This window comes from Penaeus japonicus, unplaced genomic scaffold (genome assembly GCF_977035675.1).
Source record: "Penaeus japonicus unplaced genomic scaffold, GWHDUDI00000001_assembly GWHDUDI00000029, whole genome shotgun sequence".
Taxonomy (NCBI): domain Eukaryota; kingdom Metazoa; phylum Arthropoda; class Malacostraca; order Decapoda; family Penaeidae; genus Penaeus; species Penaeus japonicus.
Window position 1 is genome coordinate 5840671 of NW_028234431.1, and position 7567 is coordinate 5848237.

The 7567-nt window shown below is 53.9% G+C and overlaps 1 protein-coding gene across 1 annotated transcript in view; it reads left to right on the forward strand.

Annotated features, from left to right (window-relative positions):
* Positions 1-7567, forward strand: part of sd (TEA domain transcription factor 1 homolog scalloped) — a gene marked incomplete in the record, with an annotated part of 145040 nt that overhangs the window by 46566 nt on the left and 90907 nt on the right.

Here is a 7567-nt window from a genome sequence, read left to right on the forward strand (position 1 = left end):
ACAAAAGCGCAGCGCGTTAACAAATGAACAAACGACTTCAGAGATTGATCGTGGCAAGCAAGCAAGCAAGCAAGCAAGACAACAATCAAGCACCGCAAAGTAAAGCAAAGCAAGAGAGCAAACAAGCATCCAAGCCATCCAGCGAACGAGTGAGTTCGGGAAGCGAGTCCGCGGGAGACTGGCTAATCCGCGCCGAATTACTCCTGCATGATCCAGTGCATCGCGGTTGGGATTACGGGCGGCTGCATGACCTGGCGGCTGGGACGGAGATCAGGCACGGAGGAGAGAGATTGCATGTTTAGTATGTTGTCGATGGCGAGGGGGTGAGGGTGGGGGGTGAGGGGAGAAGAAAGAGTGGTATCAGGGGAGAGGGGAGGATATGCGGATGGGAGGGAGGGAGGGAGGGAGGGAGAGAGCAATGGAGGGGAGGGGAGGGAGGGTGGGAGGGGAGGGAGAGGGGAAGATAGGAGGGAGGGAGGGAGAGGGGAGGATAGGGGGGAGGGACTAACGCAGGGACTTCCTGGCTGCCTTGATGAAGCTTACGAGGAAAAGAGTGACTGGGAAATTTAGGCTGAAATATCCCACGGTCTTTTACATATTTTTTTTTTATCTTTGTTTCTTTTCCTCTCTGTCGATTTGTTTTCTGTCTTTTTCTCCTCCTCTTCCTACCTCGTCTTCCTCCTTTTCCTATCTCCCTCTTCTTCCTCCTCTCTTCCTCTCTTCCTCCTCTCTTCCTCTCTTCCTCTTCTTCTCCCCCCCCACCCCCGCACCCCTTACCCCACGACGGCCGCTTTACGCACGTGGCGGCTGAGAATGAGCGAACGCGGATCCCACGACGAGAGAAAATACTTTTCCTTCCGGCGAGGCATACTTGGAAATCCATGTGTGGGTGAATCACTTCTCCTCGGGTTCCAAGGAGGGCGCTGGGGCGGGTGGAGGCGGGGAGGGGCAGGGGGAGGGGGAGGGAGAGGGAGAGGACGGGGGGAACTGCCTCCCTCCCTCCCTCCCTCCCTCCCGTCTCAGTCAAGGCTGTTGCGGTTCGCCGTCGTTGCCGCCGCCTTTGTCGTTGTCGTCGTCGCGGAAGGGGTGTGACGCATGCGGTACGAGGAACCCGATAGCCCCACCACCACCTGCGGCACTGGCACTGGCTTAGGGGACGGAGGAGGGGAATAGGGGAAGGAATAGGAGAAGGAGAGGAAGGGAGAAGGAGGAGGAGCTCTTTGTCATAGGAAGTGGCACAGGTGCCTCACAATCGAGCAAGGCAATTGAGGGAGATGGGGAGATAGAGCGATGGAGAGATGGAAGAGCTGTGGAAAAGATGAAGAATGTTGATGGTGCGATGTGTAGAGGCACGCGAAAGCGACTGAAGGAAAACAAGAGAGGGAGATTAAAGAGATGTGAGATGTCTGATGACACATTGAACACACAATTTTACACATGCATACACATTACATGCACACACAACGCATACGCACGGAACGGATACACACACACAACACATACACACGCAGCACATACACATAACATATTCACAGAATAAATACACACACAACACAAACACACGCACGCAATCACAGAAGCACGAGGACAAACACTGACCTCCCGTCTCCCCCTCCCCTCTCCCTCCCTCCTCCCTCCTCCCTCCTCTCCTTCCCTCAGCCTTCACGTACAGTCACTCTTCCTCGAACGGCAGAGCGAAAGCGTAAGTCCACCTACGCAAGGCGAGGCGAGAATCCCATTGCGAAGGAAATCGAGGAACAATTACGCCGAAGCCGAGAAGGTGGGGAAAGTACTGCTGGAGTCCGACGTCATCCCCAGCTTCCAGGAAGAGGCTCGCGTCGCAGGATGACGTGTGAGGAGGGAGGGAGGGAGGGGAAAGGGGGGGAGGGAGGGAGGGAGGGAGGGGAAAGGGGGGGAGAGAGGCAGGAGAGGGGAGAGGGAGGGGGTGATGGGCTTCGAGTGGACTAGGGATGGGGTGGGAGTTGGAGAGTTGGGGCTTGATTTGTGTTAGGGGGAGAGGAGGGTAGCATAGAGGGTGGGGTGTGTGGAGGTGTTTGGGTGGGGTGTTGGGGAGAGGGGGCATGGAAGGTGGGTTGGGCGTAGGTGTGCGTTAGGGGATGGGGTAGGTAGGGTGCTTAGTGTTGGAGGGTGGAGGGTGGGGGCCGGGAGGAGGGGGAGATGGGAGTCCAGGCGTACCTGCTGGTTTCTCATAAAATGGGGCGTAGGCAGTGCGTCAGAATGGGTGCGTTGTGCGTACTCTCCGGTCGTTGCGTCATCCGGGGATCGAGACGTTTTCGGAGAATGAAAGTAACGTTCGCGAGGTGATGTGTGTATGGGGGGCGGGGGGAGGGAAGTACGTGAAAGGAATTGCCTGGAAAGAGAATCCAGAAATCTGTGCTCGCTCTGCTCAGGCTGGACCGCCCGTGGACTTCCCCTCACACCCTTCCCCCTCCTTACCCCCTCCCCCATTCCCATCTTTCCCCTACTCGTTCGTTCTCTCCTTCCTCCCTTCCTTCTTCCCTCCATCCCTCCCTGCCACCTCCCTCCCCCCTCCCTCCCCCCTACCTCCCTGCCTCATCCCTCACGCCGCTCACAGCAACGTAGTGATTAAGGCCGTCATTCCAGTAGCTTTAGCGTAGGTTCATCGCCCTTATGGTTGATCGAGAGAGTTGTTTGCCTTACTCTCACCTGCTTCTCGTCACGCGTTGTCCCAGTGTGTGTGTGTGTGTGTGCGCTTGTGTGTGTGTGTGTGTGTGTGTGTGTGTGTGTGTGTGTGTGTGTGTGTGTGTGTGTGTGTGTGTGTGTGTGTGTGTGTGTGTGTGTGTTCGCGCGCTTGTGTGTGTGTGTGCGCTTGTGTGTGTGTGTGTGTGTTCGTGTGTGTGGTGTATGTGCGTATATGCAATCATGACTTAGCATGTGCCAAACACACGACATGTTTACACTCTCTCGCGGATTACACCGAGCATATTAGTTCGCGCGACTTTGAACCGCGCGTGTACAGGTGAGCCCGCTTTATTTCCGGGGAAGAGGGGCCTATGAGAGGGGCCTCGTCTGCTGGTGCCTCGGGCGCTGGGCATTGGGCACTGGGCATAGGACGGGGCATTGGGTCACCTGGAAGGGAGGGGGGGTGTACTACTACTTGGATTTGCTTCCGTGTAGGCTGGCTGAGAGGAGGGAGGGAGGGAGGGAAGTGGGAGGGAGGGAGGGAAGGAGGGAAGTGGGAGGGAGGAAGATAAATAAGTAAGTAAGTAGGTTGGTATGGATGACAATGCGATACGTTCTTGCAGAGAAAGAAAGAAAGAGCGAATGAGTGAGTGAGAGGGAGACTTAAGAAAATGAAGAAGAGAGAAACAGAGAGGGACGAAGGGAGGGAGGGAGGACGGCTAGTCGGTCGGTAGCCTTGCTTCACACTCTTGTGGTTTGGAGACGGGTTTAAGTGAAGGGAATAAGAAAAAGAGAGAATTAAATGATTATAAGAGCTTACAAAAATATATATATCAATAGCAAAAACTATTCTATACAATGGCACCCTTAACGAACAAAATTAAAATCTCAAACTTAAACACCAAAAGGAAACAACATTTGCAAAGAACGAATCCCTCCCTGGGATGCAAGAACCCCCTCAAAAGAAAAACCCTCCCCGTCCCCCCTACCCTCCGCTAAAGAAAACCCTATGCAAGAAAAACCCCTCCCTCCCCCTCCGCTACTATCTAAACTTCATACTTCCTCCGCTACTACTCTAAACCCACCCTCCCCGCTACTGCAACGTCCGCCACTGATCTCCCCGGGATTCAGTGGACTCCTTCTTTAAATAATTTCCTTCCATTTTCCCCCCCCCTCCCACCCCCCCCCCTCCCTCCTCCCTCCCCCCCGGCTTGTCAAAGCCTCCACTCATGCAGAGGTGTCGGGTTGCGTAAGGAGAGGGGGGTGGGGGGGGTCGGTAGGGCATCCGGGTGTGTGTTGGGGGTGAGGGGGAGTGGGGGGAGGGGGGAGTGGGAGGCAGGGAAGCGCGAGGGACTCGGGAGAGAGACGTGCGCTTATTATGAAGTTGAACCTCGTCAAGTGGACTTCGATTTATCTTGCATCTTGGTGCCTCGCTTCTCTCTTTCTGTTTCTCTTCTCTATACTCTTCTCTTTCTCTTCTCTTCTCTTCTCTTCTCTTCTCTTTCTCTCTCTTCTCTCCCCTTTCTCCTCTCTCTCCCCCTCCCTCTCCCTACATGCCTACTTCCTTCCTTCCTTTTCCGTATCCACTCCCTTTCCCTCCCTCTCTCCCTCCATCCCTCCTGCCCTCTCTCCCTCTCTCCCTCTCTCCTCCCCCCCCCCTGCTTTTCCCCTTCCACTCTCTCCCGTCCTTCAAAAGAACCCGAAAGAAGAGGCAATCTGCAGTAGTCAAGGGAGCTCAACAGTGGTAGCCACACAGGTAGGCTAATCCTGAAGGTGGGCACTTGAGGAAGAAGGGAGGGAAAGGAAGGATAGAAAGAAAGAAAGGAAGAAAAGAAAGAGAGAAAGAAAAGAAGAAGGAGGGAAGGAAAGAAAGAAAGAGAGAAAGAAAGAAAGAGAGAAAAGGGGAAGGAGGGAAGGAAAGAAAAGAGGAAGGAAAGGAAGAAAATGGGAAGGAAGGAAAGAAAGAAAAGAAGGAAAGGAAGGAGGGAAAGGAGGAGGAGGAGGGAAGGAATGAAAGGGAAGGGAAAGGAAAGGGAGGGAAGGGAGGACAGGAAAGAAGGTACGAGGGAGGCACGTCCGCCGACATACCTGTTGTACATGGTTTTTTTTTTTTTTTTTTTGTTTATTTTTTTGTTTATTTTTTTTTTTGTTTTTTTTTATTTTAATTTTTTTCTTTTTTAATTTTATTTTTTTATTTTATCTTGTCTTACCCCTACCCCCGACGGCGAGGTGTGTGTTCCTTGTTTTCGTGACGGCCGCCAGGAAGGGGGCGGGAGGGGGGCGCTCCGAAGAGGGAAAGAGGAGGATGGTGATTCTGGGTGGAAAGGGGAACGCATGGAAAAGGAGGGGAGGGGGGGGGGGAAGAGTGAGTCCGTGGTCGAAAGTGAGTGGTGAGAACAACTGAATTTTATGGTTTATTTTATGGATTTCATTTCCCGCGCCTTCGTTGACTGGCTGACGCGGGTTGTCGGTAGAGGTCGCGTCGGTAGCCCCTCGGGGTGCCCCGTGTGCTTGAGAAGGTCAAGTGACACCAGGGGGGATGGAAGGGGACGGGGGGAGATAACGATGCCATCCATGTCACGCCACGAACAGTGTCATGTGTCAGGTGGCATGAATAGTAGCTCAGTGCCCAGCGGAGCCCGCCCGACCCCCGAGAGTGCGTGGTGGTGCCATGCGCGGCGAGGTATTAATAATGCTCGCTCGTAAAGAACGGCTTAATGCCATGAATAGCAATTTTGTGTCAAGGAGGCCAAGCGGAACAGGGCAATGCAAAGCGGCGTCATGCACGGGCGGCGTGTGTCATGCACGGGCGGCGTCGGGGTGGGCGAGGCAGGGTCCGAGCGAGTGCCAGCGGCCGAGGTGAACAAGAGACACTGGAAGGTAAAAATAGAGAAACCTCTTAAGTGTATCGCTTGATACAGGCCAGACGGCGAGCCGGACACACGCTCCTGTTCACCCCACCCCCCCTCCCTCTCTCTCTCCCTCGCTCCCTCTTTGCCTCCCTCTACCCCCCCTTCCTCAAACACAGTCTTCCTCCCTCTACCCCCTCCACTCTCTCTCCCTTCCTTAAACCCACTCTGCTTCCTTTCTTCTCTCCCTCTCTCTCTCTCTCTCTCGCCTCCCTTCCTATCCCTCTCCATCCTCCCTCCCTTCCCTCGCTATCTGCTCCCTGCTTCCTTACCTCTTTATCTGCTCTCTCCTGCCCAGCTTCTATCCCTCTCGCCTCTGTTCCTCCCTCTCTCGAACCCTTTCTTCCTCCCTCCTTACTTCCCTCTCTCTCCTCTACCGCCCCCACTACCCCTCCTTCTGTACCACTCTCCCTCCCCCATCTCTTCCCCATCCCCCTTGACTTTGTCCCTTTTTCCCTCTCCTCTTCCCCCTTCCCTTCGCCCCTTTTCCCCTCTCCTCCTCCCCATCCCCCTTCCCTTCTCCCCTTTCCCCTTCTCTTCCTCCCCATTCCCCTTCCCTTCTCCCCTTTCCCCTTCTCCTCCTCCCCATCCCCCTTCCCTTCCCCCTTTCCCCCTCTCCTCCTCCCCATTCCCCTTCCCTCCCCCCCTTTTCCCCTCTCCTCCCCATCCCCCTTCCCTTCCCCCCCTTCCCCCTCTCCTCCTCCCCATCCCCCTTCCCTTCTCGCCACAGTTGTATAATTTCTTTATAGTCTTTGCTCTTGACACTGGGGACGCCCTCAGCCCAAACACACATATGTTTGCGGGTGTGCGTGGGGGTCGGGACGGTGACGGGTGGGGGAGTGGGTGTGGTAGGGGGAGATGTTTCAGGGGTGTCCACCTGGATCTTATAGGCACGTACGCATGCACGTTCATTGGGTAGACAGCCAAGCAGACACGTTTTCCCACTGACTCACACTTACACATACAAGTACACAGGCGCTCACTTGTTCGCTCGCTCGCTCGCTCGCTCACTTGCTCACTCGCTCAGTCAATGTCAAAAAGTCACTCACACTCTCACACTCACACTTTCACTCACACTCACTCTCATAATCATAATCATACTCACACACACACACACACACACACACACACACACACACACACACACACACACACACACACACACACACACACACACACACACACACACACACACACACACACAAAGAACTGGCTCGGAGGGTGAAGGTGGATGGCAACATTTGACTCCTGACTGATGATGAACTTGAATCTTGATTGGTTGACATAAATTGGGTTTTGTAACGATCATTGGGCAGGAGAGTGAGAGGGATGGCGAGAAGGAAGAAGGGGGGAGGGGGAGGGGGAGGTAGGAGGTGGGAGGGGGAGAAGGGGGAGGTGGTAGGTGGGAGGGGGAGAAGGGGGAGGTGGTAGGTGGGAAGTGGGAGGTGGTGTGGAGGAGTGGAGGGAGGGGGGGACGTGTGACTCACCGACATGACTCAGCGAAGTTGGTTCTGATGCCGTGATGAACACAACTCTCTTCTCTTCTATTTTCTTCTCTCTCTCTCTGTCTCTTTTCTTTTTTCTTCTCTTGTTTTTTTTCTCTTTTCTTCCCTCCCCCCCCCTCTCTCTCTCTCTCTCTCTCTCTCTCTCTCTCTCTCTCTCTCTCTCTCTCTCTCTCTCTCTCTCTCTCTCTCTCTCTCTCTCTCTCTCTTTCTGCGGTGATCATTAGTCAAGGGATCAAGTTTATTCTTAGAAGGAGGAGAAACACGAAGAAATACATAGATAAGCCTATTTATAGATGAATTTGAGGAAATGAGTAAGAGTGAAAGAGAGAGAGAGAGAGAGAGAGAGAGAGAGAGAGAGAGAGAGAGAGAGAGAGAGAGAGAGAGAGAGAGAGAGAGAGAGAGACGAATAAAAAAAAAAAAAAAAAATCAGAGTATGTGTTTGTAGGTGTTCTTGGCTACGTCGAGGACTGCTTATCATCCCGCAAAACA